This window comes from Cherax quadricarinatus, chromosome 24, assembly GCF_038502225.1.
Source record: "Cherax quadricarinatus isolate ZL_2023a chromosome 24, ASM3850222v1, whole genome shotgun sequence".
Lineage (NCBI taxonomy): Eukaryota > Metazoa > Arthropoda > Malacostraca > Decapoda > Parastacidae > Cherax > Cherax quadricarinatus.
In genome coordinates this window covers 25,059,318-25,086,111 of record NC_091315.1, presented here as the reverse complement: position 1 = coordinate 25,086,111, position 26,794 = coordinate 25,059,318, and positions in this window count along the sequence as shown.

Sequence of the window (26,794 nt, the reverse complement as noted above, 5' to 3'; positions counted from 1 at the left end):
ATATCTCAAATATTTAATACCTCACATATTTAATCCTTCACATATTTAATACCTCACATATTTAATATCTCAAATATTTAATACCTCACATATTTAATCCCTCACATATTTAATCCCTCACATATTTAATATTTCACATATTTAATACTTTACATATTTAACACTTCGCATATTTAATCCCTCACATATTTAATCCTTCACATATTTAATATCTCACATATTTAATCCCTCACATATTTAATCCTTCACATATTTAATGCCTCACATATTTAATACTTCACATACTTAATCCCTCACATATTTAATACTTCACATATTTAATACTTCACATATTTAATACTTCACATATTTAATACATCGCATATTTAATCCCTCACATATTTAATACTTCACATATTTAATACTTCACATATTTAATACTTCACATATTTAATACTTCACATATTTAATACTTCACATATTTAATCCCTCACATATTTAATACTTCACATATTTAATACTTCACATATTTAATCCCTCACATATTTAATACTTCACATATTTAATCCCTCACATATTTAATACTTCAAATATTTAATCCCTCACATATTTAATACTTCATTTATTTAATCCCTCACATATTTATTACTTCACATATTTAATCCCTCACATATTTAATACTTCACACATCTAATCCCTCACATATTTAATACTTCACATATTTAATCCCTCACATATTTAATACTTCACATATTTAATACTTCACATATTTAATCCCTCACATATTTAATACTTCACATATTTAATCCCTCACATATTTAATACTTCACATATTTAATCCCTCACATATTTAATACCTCACATATTTAATACTTCGCATATTTAATCCCTCACATATTTAATACTTCACATATTTAATCCCTCACATATTTAATACTTCATTTATTTAATCCCTCACATATTTAATACGTCACATACTCAATACCTCACGTATTTAATACTTCACATATTTAATACTTCACATATTTAATACTTCACATATTTAATCCCTCACATATTTAATACTTCACATATTTAATACTTCACATATTTAATCCCTCACATATTTAATACTTCACATATTTAATCCCTCACATATTTAATACTTCACATATTTAATCCCTCCCATATTTAAAACTTCACATATTTAATCCCTCACATATTTAATACCTCACATATTTAATACTTCGCATATTTAATCCCTCACATATTTAATACTTCACATATTTAATCCCTCACATATTTAATACTTCATTTATTTAATCCCTCACATATTTAATACTTCACATATTTAATCCCTCACATATTTAATACTTCATTTATTTAATCCCTCACATATTTAATACGTCACATACTCAATACCTCACGTATTTAATACTTCACATATATAATACCTCACATATTTAATACTTCACATATTTAATACCTCACATATTCAATACCTCACATATTTAATACTTCACATATTTAATACCTCACATATTTAATACCTCACATATTTAATACTTCACATATTGAATACCTCACATATTTAATACCTCACATATTTAATACCTCACATATTTAATACGTCACATATTAATACCTCACATATTTAATACCTCACATATTTAATACCTCACATATTTAATATCTCACATATTTAATACCTCACATATTAATCCCTCACATATTTAATACGTCACATACTCAATACCTCACGTATTTAATACTTCACATATATAATACCTCACATATTTAATACTTCATTTATTTAATCCCTCACATATTTAATACGTCACATATTCAATACCTCACGTATTTAATACTTCACATATTTAATACCTCACATATTAATACCTCACATATTTAATACCTCACATATTTAATACCTCACATATTAATACCTCACATATTTAATACCTCACATATTTAATACCTCACATATTAATATCTCACATATTAATACCTCACATATTTAATACCTCACATATTTAATACCTCACATATTTAATATCTCACATATTTAATACCTCACATATTAATACCTCACATATTAATACCTCACATATTTAATACCTCACGTATTTAATACTTCACATATTAATACCTCACATATTATTACCTCACATATTTAATACCTCACATTAATACCTCACATATTTAATACCTCACATATTTAATACTTCACATATTTAATACCTCACATATTCAATACCTCACGTATTTAATTCTTCACATATTTAATACCTCACATTAATACTTCACATATTTAATACCTCACATATTTAATGCTTCACGTATTTAATACTTCCCATATTTAATACCTCACATTAATACCTCACGTATTCAATACCTCACATATTTAATACCTCACATATTTAATACTTCACATATTTAATTCCTCACATGTTCAATACCTCACATATTTAATACCTCACATATTTAATACTTCACATATTTAATACCTCACATATTTAATACCTCACATATTTAATACCTCACATATTAATACTTCACATATTTAATACCTCACATATTTAATACCTCACATATTTAATACTTCACATGTTTAATACCTCACATATTTAATACCTCACATATTAATACCTCACATATTTAATACGTCACATATTTAATACCTCACATATTAATACCTCACATATTTAATACCTCACATATTTAATACCTCACATATTTAATACCTCACATATTTAATACCTCACATATTTAATACCTCACATATTTAATACCTCACATATTTAATACCTCACATATTTAATACCTCACATATTAATACTTCACATATTAATACCTCACATATTTAATACGTCACATATTTAATACGTCACATATTAATACCTCACATATTTAATACCTCACATATTTAATACCTCACATATTTAATACCTCACATATTTAATACCTCACATATTTAATACCTCACATATTTAATACCTCACATATTTAATACCTCACATATTTAATACCTCACATATTTAATACGTCACATATTTAATACCTCACATATTTAATACCTCACATATTTAATACCTCACATATTTAGTACCTCACATATTTAATATCTCACATATTTAATACCTCACATATTTAATCCCTCACATATTTAATACCTCACATATTTAATACTTCACATATTTAATACCTCACATATTAATACCTCACATATTAATACCTCACATATTAATACCTCACATATTTAATACTTCACATATTTAATACCTCACATATTTAATACTTCACATATTTAATACCTCACATATTTAATACCTCACATATTAATACCTCACATATTTAATACCTCACATATTTAATACTTCACATATTTAATACCTCACATATTTAATACCTCACATATTAATACCTCACATATTTAATACCTCACATATTTAATACCTCACATATTTAATACTTCACATATTTAATACCTCACATATTTAATACCTCACATATTTAATACCTCACATATTTAATACCTCACATATTTAATACCTCACATATTTAATACCTCACATATTTAATACATATTTAATACTTCACATATTTAATACCTCACATATTTAATACCTCACATATTTAATACCTCACATATTTAATACCTCACATATTTAATACCTCACATATTTAATACCTCACATATTTAATACCTCACATATTTAATACCTCACATATTTAATACCTCACATATTTAATACCTCACATATTTAATACCTCACATATTTAATACCTCACATATTTAATACCTCACATATTTAATACCTCACATATTTAATACCTCACATATTTAATACCTCACATATTTAATACCTCACATATTTAATACCTCACATATTTAATACCTCACATATTTAATACCTCACATATTTAATACCTCACATATTTAATACCTCACATATTTAATACCTCACATATTTAATACCTCACATATTTAATACCTCACATATTTAATACCTCACATATTTAATACCTCACATATTTAATACCTCACATATTTAATACCTCACATATTTAATACCTCACATATTTAATACCTCACATATTTAATACCTCACATATTTAATACCTCACATATTTAATACCTCACATATTTAATACCTCACATATTTAATGCCTCACATATTTAATACCTCACATATTTAATACCTCACATATTTAATACCTCACATATTTAATACCTCACATATTTAATACCTCACATATTTAATACCTCACATATTTAATACCTCACATATTTAATACCTCACATATTTAATACCTCACATATTTAATACCTCACATATTTAATACCTCACATATTTAATACCTCACATATTTAATACCTCACATATTTAATACCTCACATATTTAATACCTCACATATTTAATACCTCACATATTTAATACCTCACATATTTAATACCTCACATATTTAATACCTCACATATTTAATACCTCACATATTTAATACCTCACATATTTAATACCTCACATATTTAATACCTCACATATTTAATACTTAACGTATTTAATACCTCACATATTTAATACCTCACATATTTAATACTTCACGTATTTAATACCTCACATATTTAATACCTCACATATTTAATACCTCACATATTTAATACCTCACATATTTAATACCTCACATATTTAATACCTCACATATTTAATACCTCACATATTTAATACCTCACATATTTAATACCTCACATATTTAATACCTCACATATTTAATACCTCACATATTAATACCTCACATATTTAATACCTCACATATTTAATACCTCACATATTTAATACCTCACATATTTAATACCTCACATATTTAATACCTCACATATTTAATACCTCACATATTTAATACCTCACATATTTAATACCTCACATATTTAATCCCTCACATATTTAATACCTCACATATTTAATACCTCACATATTTAATACCTCACATATTTAATACATCACATATTTAATCCCTCCCTCACATATTTAATACCTCACATATTTAATACCTCACATTTAATTCACATATTTAATCCCTCACATATTTAATACCTCACATATTTAATACCTCACATATTTAATACCTCACACCTCACATTTAATACCTCACATATTAATACCTCACATATTTAATACCTCACATATTTAATACCTCACATATTTAATACCTCACATATTTAATCCCTCACATATTTAATACCTCACATATTTAATACCTCACATATTTAATTCCTCACATATTTAATACCTCACATATTTAATCCCTCACATATTTAATACCTCACATATTTAATCCCTCACATATTTAATACCTCACATATTTAATCCCTCACATATTTAATACTTCACATATTTAATACTTCACATATTTAATACCTCACATATTTAATACCTCACATATTTAATACCTCACATATTTAATACCTCACATATTTAATACCTCACATATTTAATACCTCACATATTTAATACCTCACATATTTAATCCCTCACATATTTAATACCTCACATATTAATACCTCACATATTTAATACCTCACATATTAATACCTCACATATTTAATACCTCACATATTTAATACCTCACATATTAATACCTCACATATTTAATACCTCACATATTTAATACCTCACATATTTAATACCTCACATATTTAATCCCTCACATATTTAATACCTCACATATTTAATACCTCACATATTTAATCCCTCACATATTTAATACCTCACATATTTAATCCCTCACATATTTAATACCTCACATATTTAATCCCTCACATATTTAATACTTCACATATTTAATACTTCACATATTTAATACCTCACATATTTAATACTTCACATATTTAATACCTCACATATTTAATACCTCACATATTTAATACCTCACATATTTAATACCTCACATATTTAATACCTCACATATTTAATACCTCACATATTAATACCTCACATATTTAATACCTCACATATTTAATACCTCACATATTAATACCTCACATATTTAATACCTCACATATTAATACCTCACATATTAATACCTCACATATTTAATACCTCACATATTTAATACCTCACATATTAATACCTCACATATTTAATACCTCACATATTTAATACCTCACATATTTAATACCTCACATATTAATACTTCACATATTTAATACCTCACATATTTAATACCTCACATATTAATACCTCACATATTTAATACCTCACATATTTAATACCTCACATATTTAATACCTCACATATTAATACCTCACATATTTAATACCTCACATTAATACCTCACATATTTAATACCTCACGTATTTAATACCTCACATATTAATACCTCACATATTTAATACCTCACATATTTAATACCTCACATATTTAATACCTCACATATTTAATCCCTCACATATTTAATACCTCACATATTTAATACCTCACATATTTAATACCTCACATATTTAATACCTCACATATTAAATCCCTCACATATTTAATACCTCACATATTTAATACCTCACATATTTAATACCTCACATATTTAATACCTCACATATTTAATCCCTCACATATTTAATACCTCACATATTTAATACCTCACATATTAATACCTCACATATTTAATACCTCACATATTAATACCTCACATATTTAATACCTCACATATTTAATACCTCACATATTAATACCTCACATATTTAATACCTCACATATTTAATACCTCACATATTTAATACCTCACATATTTAATACCTCACATATTTAATACCTCACATATTTAATTCCTCACATATTTAATACCACACATATTTAATCCCTCACATATTTAATGCCTCACATATTTAATCCCTCACATATTTAATACCTCACATATTTAATCCCTCACATATTTAATACTTCACATATTTAATACTTCACATATTTAATACCTCACATATTTAATACCTCACATATTTAATACCTCACATATTTAATACCTCACATATTTAATACCTCACATATTTAATACCTCACATATTTAATACCTCACATATTTAATCCCTCACATATTTAATACCTCACATATTTAATACCTCACATATTAATACCTCACATATTTAATACCTCACATATTAATACCTCACATATTTAATACCTCACATATTTAATACCTCACATATTAATACCTCACATATTTAATACCTCACATATTTAATACCTCACATATTTAATACCTCACATATTTAATCCCTCACATATTTAATACCTCACATATTTAATACCTCACATATTTAATCCCTCACATATTTAATACCTCACATATTTAATCCCTCACATATTTAATACCTCACATATTTAATCCCTCACATATTTAATACTTCACATATTTAATACTTCACATATTTAATACCTCACATATTTAATACTTCACATATTTAATACCTCACATATTTAATACCTCACATATTTAATACCTCACATATTTAATACTTCACATATTTAATACCTCACATATTTAATACCTCACATATTTAATACCTCACATATTTAATACCTCACATATTAATACCTCACATATTTAATACCTCACATATTTAATACCTCACATATTAATACCTCACATATTTAATACCTCACATATTAATACCTCACATATTAATACCTCACATATTTAATACCTCACATATTTAATACATCACATATTAATACCTCACATATTTAATACCTCACATATTTAATACCTCACATATTTAATACCTCACATATTAATACCTCACATATTTAATACCTCACATATTAATACTTCACATATTTAATACCTCACATATTTAATACCTCACATATTAATACCTCACATATTTAATACCTCACATATTTAATACCTCACATATTTAATACCTCACATATTAATACCTCACATATTTAATACCTCACATATTAATACCTCACATATTTAATACCTCACGTATTTAATACCTCACATATTAATACGTCACATATTTAATACCTCACATATTTAATACCTCACATATTTAATACCTCACATATTTAATCCCTCACATATTTAATACCTCACATATTTAATACCTCACATATTTAATACCTCACATATTTAATACCTCACATATTAAATCCCTCACATATTTAATACCTCATATTTAATCCTCACATATTTAATACCTTCACATACTTAATACTTCACATATTTAATACCTCACATATTTAATACCTCACATATTTAATACCTCCCACATATTATACCTCACATATTTAATACCTCACATATTTAATACCTCACATATTTAATACCTCACCTATTAATACCTCACATATTTAATCCTCACATATTTAACTTTATCGTTAATCTTATACATGTTCAATACCTCTGCATGTTTGTGTATCGTGTTCAATCCATCACGCATGTTAATACTGCATGTTTAATGCCTCTGCTATTACCTGTGTTCATCCCTCACATATTTAATACCTCCACATATTTAATACACTCCATGTGTGCCTCCACATATTAATACCTCCATATTAATACTGCATGTTGTGCCTCATGTTTATTACTCACATATTAATGCCTCATATTGTGTATATATTTAATCCTCTTGTTTAATCTTTCATGTTTAATATATATTATAATATATGTTTGTGCACTCACATATTTAATCCTCACATCTGTCCTCATATTTAATGCTGCTCATATTAATACTCACATATTTAATACCTCACATATTAATGCCTCACCCATTTAATACTCACATATTTAATACCTCACATATTAATACCTCACATATTTAATGCCTCACATATTTAATACTCACATGTTTTGTCCTCATATTTAATCCCTCACATATTTAATACCTCACATATTTAAATCACGTATTTAATCCCTCACATATTTAATGCCTCATATTTAAATACTGCATATTTAATACCTCCACATGTTTAATCCTCATGTTAATACTTCATATGTACTTCACTGTATTTAATACCTCATATTTAATGTACATATTTAATACCTCACATATTTAATACCTCCACATATTTGTCCCTCATATTTAATACTTCACATATTGTATTTAATGCCTCCTGCATATTTAATACCTCACATGTTGTACCTCACATGTTTATGCCTCCATATTTAGTATAAATGTGTGTGTATAATACCTGCATATTTAATACCTGCATATTAATACCTCACATATTTAACACCTCATATTAATACCTCACATATTTAATGCCTCACATATTTAATACCTCACATATTAATACCTCATATTAATACCTCACATATTTAATACCTCACATATTTAATACCTCCACATATTTAATCCCTCACATATTTAATACCTCACATATTTAATACCTCACATATTTAATCCCTCACATATTTAATACCTCACATAACAATCCTCATATTTTAATACCTCATATTTAATCCTCACATATTATTACTTCACATATTGTCCTCACATATTTAATACTTCACATATTTAATACCTCACATGTTTAATACCTCACATTTAATACCTCACATATTTAATAACTACATATTTGTACCTCTACATATTTGTCCTCACATATTTAATACTTCACATATTTAATACTTGCATGTTTAATATATGTTAATACCTCTGTATTAATACCTCACATATTTAATATACATATTTAATACCTGCATATTTAATACCTCCATATATATTAATACCTCACATATTAATCCTCATGTTGACCTCACATATATTCAATACCTCACATATTAATACCTCACATATTTAATGCCTCACATATTAATACCTCACTGTTGTGCATATGTTTAAGCCTCTGTCAATATATCATGTTTAATATCATGTTGTGCCTCATGTTTGTCTCATTATTACTAATCCTCACATGTTAATCACTCTACATATTTAATGCCTCATATTTAATCCTGCATATTTAATACGTGTGTTTAATCCTCACATATTAAATGCCTCACATATTTAATGTCATGTTAATATTGCATGTTTAATACTTCATATTTATTATATACATTACTTAATACTTCATGTTGTGCCTGCGTGTTGTATACATGTTTGATATACATATTTATTATGTTAATGCTCCATGTTTAATGCCTCACATGTTTAATACTCATCACTGATGTCACATGTTGTCCACCTCCACCTGTTTAAATATATCATGTTTAATCTGCCTCCATATTTTAATGCCTCATATTTAATACTCTTTATGTTAATGCTATCATGTTTTATTAACATTTTGTTGCCTTTTACCAAAACCTGATAAATCTTTTGTTTTGCCAGTTTGTCTGTGTACTCTTGTGTTTCTTTCTGGCGTGACCACTCACCTGTATGTGCTCACCTGTATGTACTCACCTGTATGTAACTCTTATAACATGTACTCATAGCTCTGTATGTGCTCACCATGTATGTACCTGTATGTACTCTTTGTGTGTACTGTGTGTATACCTGTATCTACTCTATGTGCCTCACTGTATACCTGTCTCACCTGTATGTGTACTCACATGTATGTGCCACCTGTACTCCACCTGTATGTACTCACCTGTATGTACTCACCTGTATGTACTCACCTGTATGTGCTCACCTGTATGTACTCCTGTGTGCCATCACTTTGTGTATACCTGTATGTACTCACCTGTGTGTGCTCAGTGTGTGTGCTCTCCTGTGTGTTATCTCTGGACATATTATCACCTGTATGTACTCACCTGTATGTGTCACCTGTGTGTGCTCACCTGTATGTACTCACCTGTGGCCTCATGTGTGTATCACCTGTGTGTGCCACTGTGTGCTCCTGTGTACTCACCTGTGTGTGCTCACGTGTGCTCTTTGTTATTTCCACAGCAGTAATATCTTTGTGTGTATCACTGTGTGTATCACATGTGTGTGCTCTTATAATGTCAACTCACCTGTGTGTGCTCATGTGTGTACTCACTGCTTATCATGCCTGCGTGACTCTGCCTGCAGCATATCTGTGTGCCTGTGTGTACTCACCTGTATGTACTCACCTGTAATGTACCCACCTGTATGTGCCCACCTGTATGTACTCACCTGTGTCTATTTTTCACCTGTTAATGTACTCACCTGGCAATAACCATGTGTGTATCTTCTGTGTGTGTGTGCTCACCTGTGTGTGCTCATACTGTGTGTACCCCATGACATGTGCCACCTGTATGTACTCACCTGTGTATGTGCTCACTGTGTGTACTCTGCCTGTGGTATACCTGGTAGTATTGCCACCTGTATGTACTCACTGTGTATCATGCTCCATGTGTGTCACATAGTGTGCACTCACTGTGTGCTCTGTGCCCACCTGTGTGCTCACCCTTATGTACTCACCTGTATGTACTCACCTGTATGTACTCACCTGTATGTACTCATCTGTATGTACTCACCTGTATGTACTCACCTGTATGTACTCACCTGTATGTACTCACCTGTATGTACTCACCTGTATGTACTCACCTGTATGTACTCACCTGTATGTACTCACCTGTATGTACTCACCTGTATGTACTCACCTGTATGTACTCACCTGTATGTACTCATCTGTATGTACTCATCTGTATGTACTCACCTGTATGTACTCACCTGTATGTACTCACCTGTATGTACTCACCTGTATGTACTCATCTGTATGTACTCATCTGTATGTACTCACCTGTATGTACTCACCTGTATGTACTCACCTGTATGTACTCACCTGTATGTACTCATCTGTATGTACTCACCTGTATGTACTCACCTGTATATACTCACCTGTATGTACTCACCTGTATATACTCACCTGTATGTACTCACCTGTATGTACTCACCTGTATGTACTCACCTGTATGTACTCACCTGTATGTACTCACCTGTATGTACTCACCTGTATGTACTCACCTGTATGTACTCACCTGTATGTACTCACCTGTATGTACTCACCTGTATGTGGTCACCTGTATGTACTCACCTGTATGTACTCACCTGTATGTACTCACCTGTATGTACTCACCTACATGTACTCACCTGTATGTACTCACCTACATGTACTCGCCTGTATGTACTCACCTACATGTACTCACCTACATGTACTCACCTGTATGTACTCACCTGTATGTACTCACCTGTATGTACTCACCTGTATGTACTCACCTGTATGTACTCACTTATATGTACTCACCTACATGTACTCACCTGTATGTGCTCACTTGTATGTACTCACCTACATGTACTCACCTACATGTACTCACCTGTATGTACTCACCTACATGTACTCACCTACATGTACTCACCTGTATGCATTCACCTGTATGTACTCACCTGCATGTACTCACCTGTATGTACTCACCTGTATGTACTCACCTTTATGTACTCACCTGTATGTACTCACCTACATGTACTCACCTACGTGTACTCACCTGTATGTACTCACCTATATGTACTTACCTGTATGTACTCACCTGTATGTATTCACCTGTATGTACTCACCTGTATGTACTCACCTACATGTATTCACCTATATGTACTCACCTGTATGTACTCACCTACATGCACTCACCTGTACGTACTCACCTACATGTACTCACCTGTATGTACTCACCTGTATGTTCTCGCTTATATGTACTCACCTATATGTACTCACCTGTATGTACTCACCTACATGTACTCACCTGTACGTACTCACCTACATGTACTCACCTATATGTACTCACCTACTTGTACTCACGTGTATGTACTCACCTACATATACTTACGTGTATGTACTCACCTACATATACTCACGTGTATGTACTTACCTGTATGTACTCAACTACATGTACTCACCTGTATGTACTCACCTACATGTACTCACCTGTATGTACTCACTTGTATGTACTTACCTGTATGTACTCACCTACATGTACTCACCTGTATGTACTTACATGTATTCCATGTATTCACCCCTATGTACTCACCTACATTTACTCACCTGTATGTACTCACCTGTATGTACTCACCTACATGTACTCACCTGCATGTCCTCACCTACATATATTCACCTGTATGTACTCACATGTACTCACCTGTATGTCCTCACCTATATGTATTCATCTACATGTACTCACCTATATGTGGTTGAAGAGGTCGAGTCTTAGCTCCTGGCCTCGTCTGTCAATTTACTGCTAGCCATGTCCACTTTCTTCTAGCCTCGTGGGCACTATCTTGCCTATTTTTAAAACAATGTCTACTTGCTTACCGAGTTCATTTCACTTCCCGACCACCCTGAGACTGAAAAAGTACTTCCTGATATCCCTATGACTCATCTATGTCTTAAACCTCCAACTGTGCCCCCGAGTACCTATTTCTTGTCTCTCAAAACGCTTATCACTGCTTGACCTATCTATTTCTCTGAATATTTTGTATGCTGTTATCATATCTCCCCTGGTCCTTCCGTCCTCCAGGGTTGTTAAATTTAATTCATTTAGCTTTTCTTCGTAGTTCATACCTTTTAGATCCGCAACTATAGTCTCATTGCGTGCTTCTGTAATTTTTCAAGTGTCGTAGCACGCTTCCTCGGGTGTGGTTTCATACTGGTGCTGCGTCCTCCAAGATGGTCCTGACATATGTTTTGTGTGTGTGTGTGTGTGTGTGTGTGTGTGTGTGTGTGTGTGTACCCGTGTGAACGTGCAGGTGTTTTTCTGTTGATAATCAATCAGCTTTGCTTTCCTTTTGGCGAGATGCGGAAAATTGGTTAATAATTAAACGATTTGTGATGCTGATGGTCTTCCTGTTGACTGAGGACTCGCAGGTGGGGAGAGTACATAGAAGTACGTCAGAGTACGCACTAGGACACTATTACACATTTTAACATACGGAAATGAACGAGAGTACATGGAAGTACACAGCAAAAGCAGATAGCAGGGGACTGTTGTATGGAGACTGAGGAGCCGGACTGTCTACTTACAGTACAGTTACCTCACACACGCATAAAGGTGTCAACATCTTATCTTAGAATTCACTACCACATATTGATCATTTGCTTTCTGAGCGAGGTGTAAGACCTACCTAGGGCGCCCCAGCGGATGCTTAACCATCAACGTGGGTCATCATCTGATGAAGATCTCTCTGTTAGGAGACACTGTTGTTTCCTGATGAATAACGCACACGTAGCCGAGGGAAGAATAACGTAGTGGAAGACTCCCCCAGCCACACTGCTGCCTTGAAAAAGTGAGTGAAGGGAAGACTACGTTTATACATAAAAACTTGATTCAATATTTAATAGAAATGGTTGAAATCGTGTTTGGAATTGTTCCACTGGAACAATTCCAAACACGATTATTACTGCTATTATTACTGCTATTACTGCTGTACCATGGGTAAGCCATGCTCAGCTAGTCGTCCTGGGTAGTTTTTAAACATGCATTACGGTTCCTGCAGCCAGAGCCAGCCCTTGTATTGTTACTACTGCAATCTGATACGTGCAATGTGCTTGTTTAAATGGCTCCTAAAGAACTGTATTGTTTTGCACTTGCAGCGTCAGGAGAGTGTGTTACAATGTTCTGTAACTGTAAATGACTTTACAAACATTTGTGTTTCTCCTCTTGCTTCTCTGTTCCATTCAATTGTTTCGTTTCATTAAATAACGTTGTGTTTCATTTCTTTCTGTTAACATCAATGTTTATTTTTGAATCTTAAAAGTTCCAGTTTGAGTTGGTCGTTGTTTTCCTATCATAAGGAAGAACAAGTGATGCTTTTTGAGTCTTTTTAACATGGTTTATTTTTTTTAAGGGAGGTACGATTTTTTTTTACGTTATCTGTACCGTCTCCAGCTTATTTTTATTTTCATGCCATGGTATTTTGTACTGGAAACGCCTGGCATGACAATTAACATTCTGTTAGCTTCACTCTCTCAGGTAGACCTTGTTTAGTATTCTTTTGGCCATTGTTAATGCTTACTCCCAGGTCTTTCTCTTATTACTGTCTTTTTGCAGAGTGTGAATGGGACTTATTTAGTATATCACTGGGGAAGGTAGTTAATCGCTTTCTATGGAATATCTGTTTTAGTAACCATCTTTACGTTACCTCTAAATACCCACGGCTAAGCTGACGACTTCGCTTTGATAAGTGGGATGTCTGTCCCCCAATACCTTAGCCAAAGTCATCTTTAGAGTTGTTTATCATTAAATAACATGTATATTAGACCAGTATACACAATTCCTGTACATAATTCAGGTGTTGAACATGTTTCTTATTAATTACCAGAGCTAGTTGACTTATAATTGAGTAATACGTACATCTGTAGCGTGATTAGAGACGTCAATCACTCTCTTACTGCTGAATCCTTCTCTGGCGGATTTAGCAGCAAGGTTAAATTTGTATTTGATAGAACACGCATGACAGTGGTTACTGAAGAGCCAGACACTACCAGTGCAACTGGTGTGAGGAGGAGTGGAGAAGACAGCACCGTACAGTGATGTTGACACTGTAGTAGATAAACTGGAGTATCTTTACAGTGCTTCTTCCATTTAATATCAAAATTTAGCAGTTTTTGAAAGGGTTAAGCTCCACCTCCTGGGTCTCCTAAGGATGTTGAACTACAGCTTCTAGCCTACTGATGACATTACACTATAGCTCCTCGGTGTATATGTAATATATAGAGAAAAATACATATCACTTTGAATATACACCGAGGAATATACACCCGTCAGGGATATTCTCTCTCCTTTTTTCTTTAGATCTTAGACAACATTCTGAGAAAACTTTCCCAGGGATACGAAATGCAAAACAAAGTATCACACAATAAACAGTGAAGAGGTAAAGCATCACTGACTATAGCAACCACCCAGTGCTAACTTCTATAACAGTGCCGCGGGATCATTGTCTATGACCGCTCCATCGCTTCTAAAAATGGAGAGAAGATTGCTTGAGCATTCCTGATGCGGCGGCCTCACAGCACATACAGGTTACATGGATTGCTACAATAAACAAGCTTAAATGGTCGTGTCTAGAAAATATTAAGTCCATTAGGTAGCAATTTTATCTGTAATTAGGACGGGTGGTAAGTATGCAACATCGTGTTAAGGTCTTTAAAGCACCATAACTCAAGGTAAGATTAAAGCTCCCGGTACCTTGTATATACATTCCTTTTAGGGACATGTATGTTTACCTTGTAATGCCCTTATATATTTTCATAGATGGCTTTAATTTTATTTTTCATTAGTCTAAGTGGAAACGAGATTTGCGGGTATTTTTTTGTGCGCTGTTTAACTAGTGAAGCTTATTATTGAAAGATGTGCAGTACTGAATAATAATGTCGCGATTCTTTTTTCTCCAAAATAATTAGAAAAGATTTCTTAGTGACAGTTCTAGTAAATATATTGCCAGTTAAGAGTAAGTTATTGATAATACATATAGTAAGGTTATATATATATATATATATATATATATATATATAATGGACGACTGTGGATATATAAACTTAAAGGAGAGGGGGACCAAATTAATTTTTTTTTTAAGTGGGTGATCTTATATATCGAGAGTTGTCCATTACTACGTTAAATAAATTTCATGACTATGGCTCTGAAAGGTAAATAATTAGTTGTATAAAAAAGTTGTGGTGGTACTGAGAGTGGAGAGTAGTGACGACCAGTACGACTCTCTGGTGACGACCAGTACATCTCTCTGGTGACGACCAGTACGTCTCTCTGGTGGCTTCTTGTTACCTCTCCTGGTGACGACCAGTACGTCTCTCTGGTGGCTTCTTGTTACCCCTCCTGGTGACGACCAGTACGTCTCTCTGGTGACTTCTTGTTACCTCTCCTGGTGACGACCAGTACGTCTCTCTGGTGACTTCTTGTTACCTCTCCTGGTGACGACCAGTACGTCTCTCTGGTGACTTCTTGTTACCTCTCCTGGTGACGACCAGTACGTCTCTCTGGTGACTTCTTGTTACCCCTCCTGGTGACGACCAGTACGTCTCTCTGGTGGCTTCTTGTTACCCCTCCTGGTGACGACCAGTACGTCTCTCTGGTGACTTCTTGTTACCCCTCCTGGTGACGACCAGTACGTCTCTCTGGTGACTTCTTGTTACCCCTCCTGGTGACGACCAGTACGTCTCTCTGGTGGCTTCTTGTTACCCCTCCTGGTGACGACCAGTACGTCTCTCTGGTGACTTCTTGTTACCCCTCCTGGTGACGACCAGTACGTCTCTCTGGTGACTTCTTGTTACCCCTCCTGGTGACGACCAGTACGTCTCTCTGGTGACTTCTTGTTACCTCTCCTGGTGACGACCAGTACGTCTCTCTGGTGACTTCTTGTTACCCCTCCTGGTGACGACCAGTACGTCTCTCTGGTGACTTCTTGTTACCCCTCCTGGTGACGACCAGTACGTCTCTCTGGTGGCTTCTTGTTACCCCTCCTGGTGACGACCAGTACGTCTCTCTGGTGGCTTCTTGTTACCCCTCCTGGTGACGACCAGTACGTCTCTCTGGTGACTTCTTGTTACCTCTCCTGGTGACGACCAGTACGTCTCTCTGGTGACTTCTTGTTACCCCTCCTGGTGACGACCAGTACGTCTCTCTGGTGACTTCTTGTTACCCCTCCTGGTGACGACCAGTACGTCTCTCTGGTGGCTTCTTGTTACCCCTCCTGGTGACGACCAGTACGTCTCTCTGGTGGCTTCTTGTTACCCCTCCTGGTGACGACCAGTACGTCTCTCTGGTGACTTCTTGTTACCTCTCCTGGTGACGACCAGTACGTCTCTCTGGTGACTTCTTGTTACCCCTCCTGGTGACGACCAGTACGTCTCTCTGGTGACTTCTTGTTACCCCTCCTGGTGACGACCAGTACGTCTCTCTGGTGGCTTCTTGTTACCCCTCCTGGTGACGACCAGTACGTCTCTCTGGTGGCTTCTTGTTACCCCTCCGTGTGACGACCAGTACGTCTCTCTGATGACTTCTTGTTACCTCTCCTGGTGACGACCAGTACGTCTCTCTGGTGACTTCTTGTTACCCCTCCTGGTGACGACCAGTACGTCTCTCTGGTGACTTCTTGTTACCCCTCCTGGTGACGACCAGTACGTCTCTCTGGTGGCTTCTTGTTACCCCTCCTGGTGACGACCAGTACGTCTCTCTGGTGGCTTCTTGTTACCCCTCCTGGTGACGACCAGTACGTCTCTCTGGTGGCTTCTTGTTACCTCTCCTGGTGACGACCAGTACGTCTCTCTGGTGGCTTCTTGTTACCCCTCCTGGTGACGACCAGTACGTCTCTCTGGTGGCTTCTTGTTACCCCTCCTGGTGACGACCAGTACGACTCTCTGGTGGCTTCTTGTTACCCCTCCTGGTGATAATCACTGGTTGCTTCAACACTGGAGAACAACACTGGAGAACACTTTCCATATTTATGCTGCAGGTGCTAAATCAGTGAAGAAAATATAAATAGGGGAAGAATGTAAAATGTTACAAGAAAACGTAATATAAAAAAGGGGGAGCTTTCGGACAAGTGGCTACTGGAATCAGGTTCCAGTGACCGTTTGAGATGTAAAAATTGGCTGTGATGTTATCAGTGTTGTGGCCGGCGATGACTGGCGTCACCCTGACGAGTTCTTCACCAGCAAACACAAAATATACGGTACTCATTATCTTTCTCGCTTTATTTTATTTGAATGATAAGTCACTTATGCCATCACAGGTTAAGAGGTGGGACCAGGAGATGGAGCAAGGTAAATACACACATAAGTATACGCGCGCACACACACACACACACACACACACACACACACACACACACACACACACACACACACACACACACACACACACACACACACACACACACACACACACACACACACACACACACACACACACACACACACACACACACACACACATATGCGGCACCAGTTTGGAACCCACACCTAGCCAAGCACGTAAAGAAACTAGAGAAAGTGCAAAGGTTTGCAACAAGACTAGTTCCAGAGCTAAGAGGTATGTCCTACGAGGAGAGGTTAAGGGAAATCAACCTGACGACACTGGAGGACAGGAGAGATAGGGGGGACATGATAACGACATGCAAAATACTGAGAGGAATTGACAAGGTGGACAAAGACAGGATGTTCCAGAGATTGGACACAGTAACAAGGGGACACAGTTGGAAGTTGAAGACACAGATGAATCACAGGGATGTTAGGAAGTATTTCTTCAGCCACAGAGTAGTCAGGAAGTGGAATAGTTTGGGAAGCGAAGTAGTGGAGGCAGGATCCATACATAGCTTTAAGCAGAGGTATGATAAAGCTCATGGTACAGGGAGAGTGACCTAGTAGCGACCAGTGAAGAGGCGGGGGCCAGGAGCTTGGACTCGACCCCTGCAACCTCAACTAGGTGATTACAACTAGGTGAGTACATACACACACACACATACACACACACACACACACACACACACACACACACACACACACACACACACACACACACCTGGTCAAACACGTCAAGAAATTAAAGAAAGTGCAAAGATTTGCAACAAGGCTAGTTCCAGAGCTAAGGGGAATGTCCTATGAAGAAAGGTTAAGGGAAATCGGCATGACAACACTGGAGGACAGGAGGGTCAGGGGAGACATGATAACGACATACAAAATACTGCGTGGAATAGACAAGGTGGACAGAGACAGGATGTTCCAGAGATGGGACACAAAAACAAGGGGTCACAATTGGAAGCTGAAGACTCAGATGAGTCAAAGGGATGTTAGGAAGTATTTCTTCAGTCATAGAGTAGTTAGGAAGTGGAATAGTCTGGCAAGCGATGTAGTGGAGGCAGGAACTATACATAGTTTTAAGACGAGGTATGATAAAGCTCATGGAGCAGGGGGAGAGAGGACCTAGTAGCGGTCGGTGAAGAGGCGGGGCCTGGAGCTGAATCTCGACCCCTGCAACCACAATTAGGTGAGTACAATGAGTACACACACACATACACACACACACACACACACACACACACACACACACACACACACACACACACACACACACACACACACACACACACACACACACACACACACACACGCACACACACACACACATGCACCTGAGCCCGAGGCGAAACCTGGAGGTGCAGGCAGTAACATCTGGGAATGCGTTACAATGGATTAAAGATTTCCTTATGGGAAGAAGACAAAGATTGCTTGTCCGAGAACAAATATCAGCATGGAAAAGTGTAACAGGTGGAGTTCCGCAAGGATCAGTATTGTGACCGGTACTGTTTCTGGTATAAGTGAATGACACGTCAGAAATGATAGTGTCAGGCGTATCCCTTTTTATAGATGTAATATTAATGAGGAGAACGACAACTGTTGAGGACAAGGAAATGCTACAATGTACCTAGTCAAACTGCACGGTTGCTTGTACTCAACCCCAGAAGATGCAACGTTATGAGAATTGGAGAAGGCACAATACTAATAATCGAAAACTTAGTATTGACTAGGAGGGACACTGGCTGCAAACCTTACTCAGAGAGAAACACATAGGGGTTAGCATAGTGCCGAGCATATCGCCAGAGACACATATTATCTAAATAATGTCTGCGGACAATGCTCGTCTTGCGCAAATGTGAAAGTAGTTGTCAGGAATCTCGGCAGTCATTCACGGCCGTATATACGACATACGTCAGGCCCATCCTGGAGTATGCAGCACCAACATGGAACCCACACATGATAAATCATGTTAAAAAACTAGAGAAATTGGAGAGGTATACAACGAGACTAGTTACAGAACTAAACTTTATATCAGAGAAGAAAAGAACTAGGTGAGATGTGATAACAACATACAAAATATTCAAAATATTAATAGAGTGGGCAGGGATTCACTGTTTGAGATACAGGAAACAGATACAAGAAAGCACAGTTGGAATTTAGAGACAAAAGATGAGTCACAAGCATGTCAGGAAGTATTTCTTCAGCCTCAGGATGGTCAGGAAGTGGAATGACCTCGACGAAGAGGTGGGGAAGGCCGACTCCATGCATGATTTTAAGAATAAGCGACAGAACTAACGAGGCTACGAAGGAGCTGAGCTGCCAAGTGGCAGTTAACGAGACAAGGCCAGGAGCTGTGACCCGACCCCTGCCACCACAAATAGTATGGTACACACACACACACACACAAACGAAGAGGAAAGGCCAGGAGCTGTGAGTCGACCCCTGCAACCACAAATATGTGAGTACAAATAAATGAGTACACACACATACATTCACACACAAACGTCTTTTGGCTAAGAGCGACTCACACGCCTGAGGACCCAGGAATGTCGACCAACTAGTATCTTACGTGACCACATGTCCCCCCCACCCCATATCTCTCTGTCTGTCTGTCTGTCTATCTGTCTGTCTGTCTGTCTGTCTGTCTGTCTGTCTGTCTCTGTCTCTCTCTCTCTCTCTCTCTCTCTCTCTCTCTCTCTCTCTCTCTCTCTCTCTCTCTCTCTCTCTCTCTCTCTCTCTCTCTCTCACGTTTTTATTTACAAGCTAAGAACTGTTACCTCGAGGTAACAGTTTTGAGACATACAAATAGGGAACAGGGTGAAGTTGGAGCCATATGTGAGACAGTAATTTCATTTGATCAAGTGACTTTATGTCATCGATGTCGTTATTCTGTACGAACATGTTCCAGACTCGAGTCATTGTAGCTCTTTCAGGGTCCACGGGCCCTCTCAAAGACTTGTTTTCAGGGTCCCCAAATTTCAAAAAAAAAAAAAAAAATTTTTTTCTTACGAAAAGATAGAGAATCTTTTCCCGATCATAATGACACCAAAAGTATGAAATTTGATGGAAAACTTACGGAATTATGCTCTCGCGAAGTTAGCGGTCTCGACAATTTTTACGCATCGGCGATTTTACCCACTTTGAGCCCTATTTTCTGCCAATTCCAGTGTACTAGTCGACAAAAATCATAACTATTTCGCTAGAACTCCATTTTTTCTATCGAATGAGTACAGGAAACCACCCATTTACCAATTAAAATTATCCAATACAGTGGTCAGAATTTAGCAATTTTGCCAATTTCAAACAAATTTCAAAAGATGCCAATTTCCAAATAGGGTCCAGAATAAACAAGAAAGACATTCCGGGCACTAAAATAACATTTCCTCTGTTCATTAGTCTTGTCCCCACACCTCTCTTACATTCTTTTGCTTTCCACTTTGAATTTTTATTCTCACAAAAAATAGAAGATTTACTGTTATGCAGACTACTGCATTAGTGTAGAAATGGTATAAATAATATCAGCGCACTTGTGAAAGAATATTAGACTCACCAGTTGACGTGTATTGGACGCTTGGAATGATTTGTTTACTTTTGAACTTTGGTAAAAATCGAACATTTCTGCTACTTTTAGCTCAATTTCAAGGTACTTTTCATTGTAAAACCAGTCAAAATCATCTCAATTTCTGTAATTTGTATTCCATTCTATAAAATGAGACCAAGAAAACTAGAATACAACAATAAATACCATACGAAAATACAGTGCAAAGTCGCTGTTTTAATACAAAAACACGGTCAAAGTTTTTTTTTTCTCATTACGCACTGTGTGCTGCAGATTTTTTTTTATACTGTGCACACTGACCACATAGACCCATTCTTTCATATGTAGGCCTACCAGCTTTCTCTCACTAGATTTGAGGGCGCTAGAATTTAGGCGTACTAGTACATCAAAAACCCTGGTGCGTAAGCCATACTAGTACGTCAGAAACCCTGAAAGGGCTAGGAATGAATGATTTCAGATGAAGTAATGTTCTGGAGAAGGGTACAGTCAGAGTGAAGTTGCTGCTTGCTGCCTGTCTTGTTGTCTAGAAGCTGTCTTCTTGTTGACCACGAAGTGGAGCCCAGTGTGGCACCATAACAGCATTGGTCTTGTACATAACAGTGAGACTACCCACGTGGGAGAGATGTGGGAGGAGTGAGAGATCCGTTCAGGTCAGGTCCAGGCGAGAGATGAGTTGTCTTGCTCGCTCCTCTATACTCTCCAGCAGTGGTAGATGAGACAAGAGACAGGCAGTCCTAGACAGTGGAGCATACTCAAGGTGTCAGCCCACTGGTGTGTCCTACAGAATTTTGCATCTCTCTCTCTCTCTCTCTCTCTGTCTCTCTCTCTCTCTCTGTCTCTGTTTCTCTGTCTCTGTTTCTCTGTCTCTGTTTCTCTGTCTCTCTCTGTCTCTTTCTGTCTCTCTCTTTCTCTCTCTCTCTATGTAATGAAAATTAAACGAATTATTATTATTATTATTATTATTATTATTATTATTATTATTATTATTATTATTATTATTATTATTATTATTATTATTTTTATTATTATTATTAATTATTATTCTAGGAAAGCACTAAACCCACAAGGGACATAAACAGTTGTAAATAGAAAATAGTTCGAGAGTATCAGAACAGAAAATATTTTTGTTCGTAAGGAAAAACCCGGAGAATTATAATTAGACAAAAATTAAAAAAAAAATATTAGCGGCATTCGGTATATATATATATATATATATATATATATATATATATATATATATATATATATATATATATATATATATATATATATATATATATATATATATATATATTACTTTTCTTTAGTAAGACTTGAATGCGAGAGCTTACTGCTGAGGGGTTCTTGATCCAAGAAAGTGGAGGTACCCGGTAAGGTGATGCTTGGTGCGCCAGTGTGGGTTGTCCCCACCAGGGTGGGCCAGTGTGGGTTGTCCCCACCAGGGTGGGCCAGTGTGGGTTGCCCACACCAGGGTGGGTTAGTGTGGGTTGCTTACACCAGGGTGGGTTAATATAGGTTGCCCACACCAGCGTGGGCCAATGTGGATTGCCCACAATAGGGTGGGCCAGTGTGGGTTGCCCACGTCAGGGTGGCCAGTGTGGGTTGTCTACACCAGGGTGGGCAAGTGTGGGCTGCCCACACCAGGATGGGTCAGTGTGGGTTCCCCACACCAGGGTGGGCCACAGTAAGGTATGGTACGTGAGTGTATCCAGGAGCGTGAGGCTGCCTGCTGAGCAGTAGTGTGGAGCCTAGCCACCTCCCTCCCTCCTGCTGAGTAGCAGGGAGCGAGGGAGGGAGCGAGGGAGGGAGCGAGGGAGGGAGCGGGGGAGGGAGCGGGGGAGAGAGCGAGGGTCGGAACGAGGGAGGGAGCGAGGGAGGGAGCGAGGGAGGGAGCGAGGGAGGGAGCGAGGGAGGGAGCGAGGGAGGGACCGAGGGAGGGAGCGAGGGAGAGAGCGAGGGTCGGAACGAGGCAGGGAGCGAGGCAGGGAACGAGCGCGGGAGCGAGGGAGGGAGCGAGGGAGGGAACGAGGGAGGGAGCGAGGGAGGGAGCGAGGGAGAGAGCGAGGGTCGGAACGAGGGAGGGAGCGAGGGAGGGAACGAGGGAGGGAGCGAGGGAGGGAGCGAGGGAGGGAGCGAGGGAGGGAACGAGGGAGGGAGCGAGGGAGGGAGCGAGCGGGGGAGAGAGCGAGTGTCGGAACCAGGGAGGGAACCAGGGAGGGAATCAGGGAGGAGCGAGGGAGGGAGAGAGGGAGGGAACGAGGGAGGGAGCGAGGGAGGGAGCGAGGGAGGGAACGAGGGAGGGAACGATGGAGGGAGCAAGGGAGGGAGCGAGGGAGGGAGCGAGGGAGGGAACGAGGGAGGGAGCGAGGGAGGGAACGAGGGAGGGAGCGAGGGAGGGAGCGGGGGAGGGAGCGAGGGTCGGAACGAGGGAGGGAGCGAGGGAGGGAGCGAGGGAGGGAGCGAGGGAGGGAGCGAGGGAGGGACCGTGGGAGGGAGCGAGGGAGGGAGCGCGGGTGGGAGCGAGGGAGGGAACGAGGGAGGGAGCGAGGGAGGGAGCGAGCGGGGGAGAGAGCAAGTGTCGGAACCAGGGAGGGAACCAGGGAGGGAATCAGGGAGGGAGCGAGGGAGGGAGGGAGGGAGGGAACGAGGGAGGGAACGATGGAGGGACCGAGGGAGGGACCGAGGGAGGGAGCGAGGGAGGGAGCGAGGGAGGGACCGAGGGAGGGAGCGAGGGAGGGAGCGGGGGAGGGAGCGAGGGTCGGAACGAGGGAGGGAGCGAGGGAGGGAGCGAGGGAGGGAGCGAGGGAGGGAGCGAGGGAGGGAGCGAGGGAGGGAGCTAGGGAGGGAACGAGGGAGGGAGCGAGGGAGGGAGCGGGGGAGGGAGCGAGGGAGGGAACGAGGGAGGGAACGAGGGAGGGAACGAGGGAGGGAACGAGGGAGAGAGCGAGGGAGGGAGCGAGGGAGGGAACGAGGGAAGGAACGAGGGAGGGAGCGAGGGAGGGAGCGAGGGAGGGAGCGAGGGAGGGAGCGAGGGAGGGAGCAAGGGAGGGAAGTAGGGAGGGAGCGAGGGAGGGAGCGAGGGAGGGAACGAGGGAGGGAGCGAGGGAGGGACCGAGGGAGAGAGCGAGGGAGGGAGCGAGGGAGGGAACGAGGGAGGGAGCGAGGGAGAGAACGAGGGAGAGAGCGAGGGAGGGAGCGGGGGAGGGAGCGAGGGAAGGGACGAGGGAGGGAACGAGGGAGGGAACGAGGGAGGGAACGAGGGAGAGAGCGAGGGAGGGAGCGAGGGAGGGAGCGAGGGAGGGAGCGAGGGAGGGAACGAGGGAGGGAACGAGGGAGGGAGCGAGGGAGGGAGCGAGGGAGGGAGCGAGGGAGGGAACGAGGGAGGGAGCGAGGGAGGGAGCGAGCGGGGGAGAGAGCAAGTGTCGGAACCAGGGAGGGAACCAGGGATGGAATCAGGGAGGGAGCGATGGAGGGAGAGAGGGACGGAACGAGGGAGGGAACGAGGGAGGGAGCAAGGGAGGGAGCGAGGGAGGGAGCGAGGGAGGGAGCGAGGGAGGGACCGAGGGAGGGACCGAGGGAGGGAGCGGGGGAGGGAGCGAGGGTCGGAACGAGGGAGGGAGCGAGGGAGGGAGCGAGGGAGGGAGCGAGGGAGGGAACGAGGGAGGGAGCGAGGGAGGGAGCGAGGGAGGGAGCGAGGGAGGGAGCGAGGGAGGGAGCGAGGGAGGGACCGAGGGAGGGAGCGGGGGAGGGAGCGAGGGAAGGGACGAGGGAGGGAACGAGGGAGGGAGCGCGGGTGGGACCGCGGGAGGGAGCGAGGGAGGGAGCGAGGGAGGGAACGAGGGAAGGAACGAGGGAGCGAGGGAGGGAGGGAGGGAGGGAGCTAGGGAGGGAGCGAGGGAGGGAGCAAGGGAGGGAATTAGGGAGGGAGCGAGGGAGGGAGCGAGGGAGGGAACGTGGGAGGGAGCGAGGGAGGGAACGAGGGAGGGACCGAGGGAGGGAACGAGGGAGGGAGCGAGGGAGGGAGCGAGGGAGAGAACGAGGGAGGGAACGAGGGAGGGAACGAGGGAGGGAGCGAGGGACGGAACGAGGGAGGGAACGAGGGAGGGAACGAGGGAGGGAGCGAGGGAGGGAACGAGGGGACCAGGAAAAATGGAGAGAGTTATACAGTGTTATACACTGTGTGTTAACCTGCAGTATTTCTGGCTGGGTGAGTTTGGGTAGTAGACGGTGGGTGATGGTGTGTGAAGGTGGGTGAAGGTGGATGAGGGTGGGTGAAGTTGGGTGAGGGTGGGTGAAGGTGGGTGAGGGTGGTGACTAAGGGGGGGGTCGTGAATAAGGGGTAATAACAAGTGGGAGTGAGGGGAAGGGAAGTTAAGGGGGGAGTGGGATGTGAGTTGGAGTGAGGGAAGGGGATGGGAGGGGGGAGTGGGAGGCGAGTTGGGGTGAGGGAATGGGAGGGGAGGGGGAAGTGGGAGGTGAGTTGAGATGAAGGAAGGGGATGGGACGGGGGAGTGG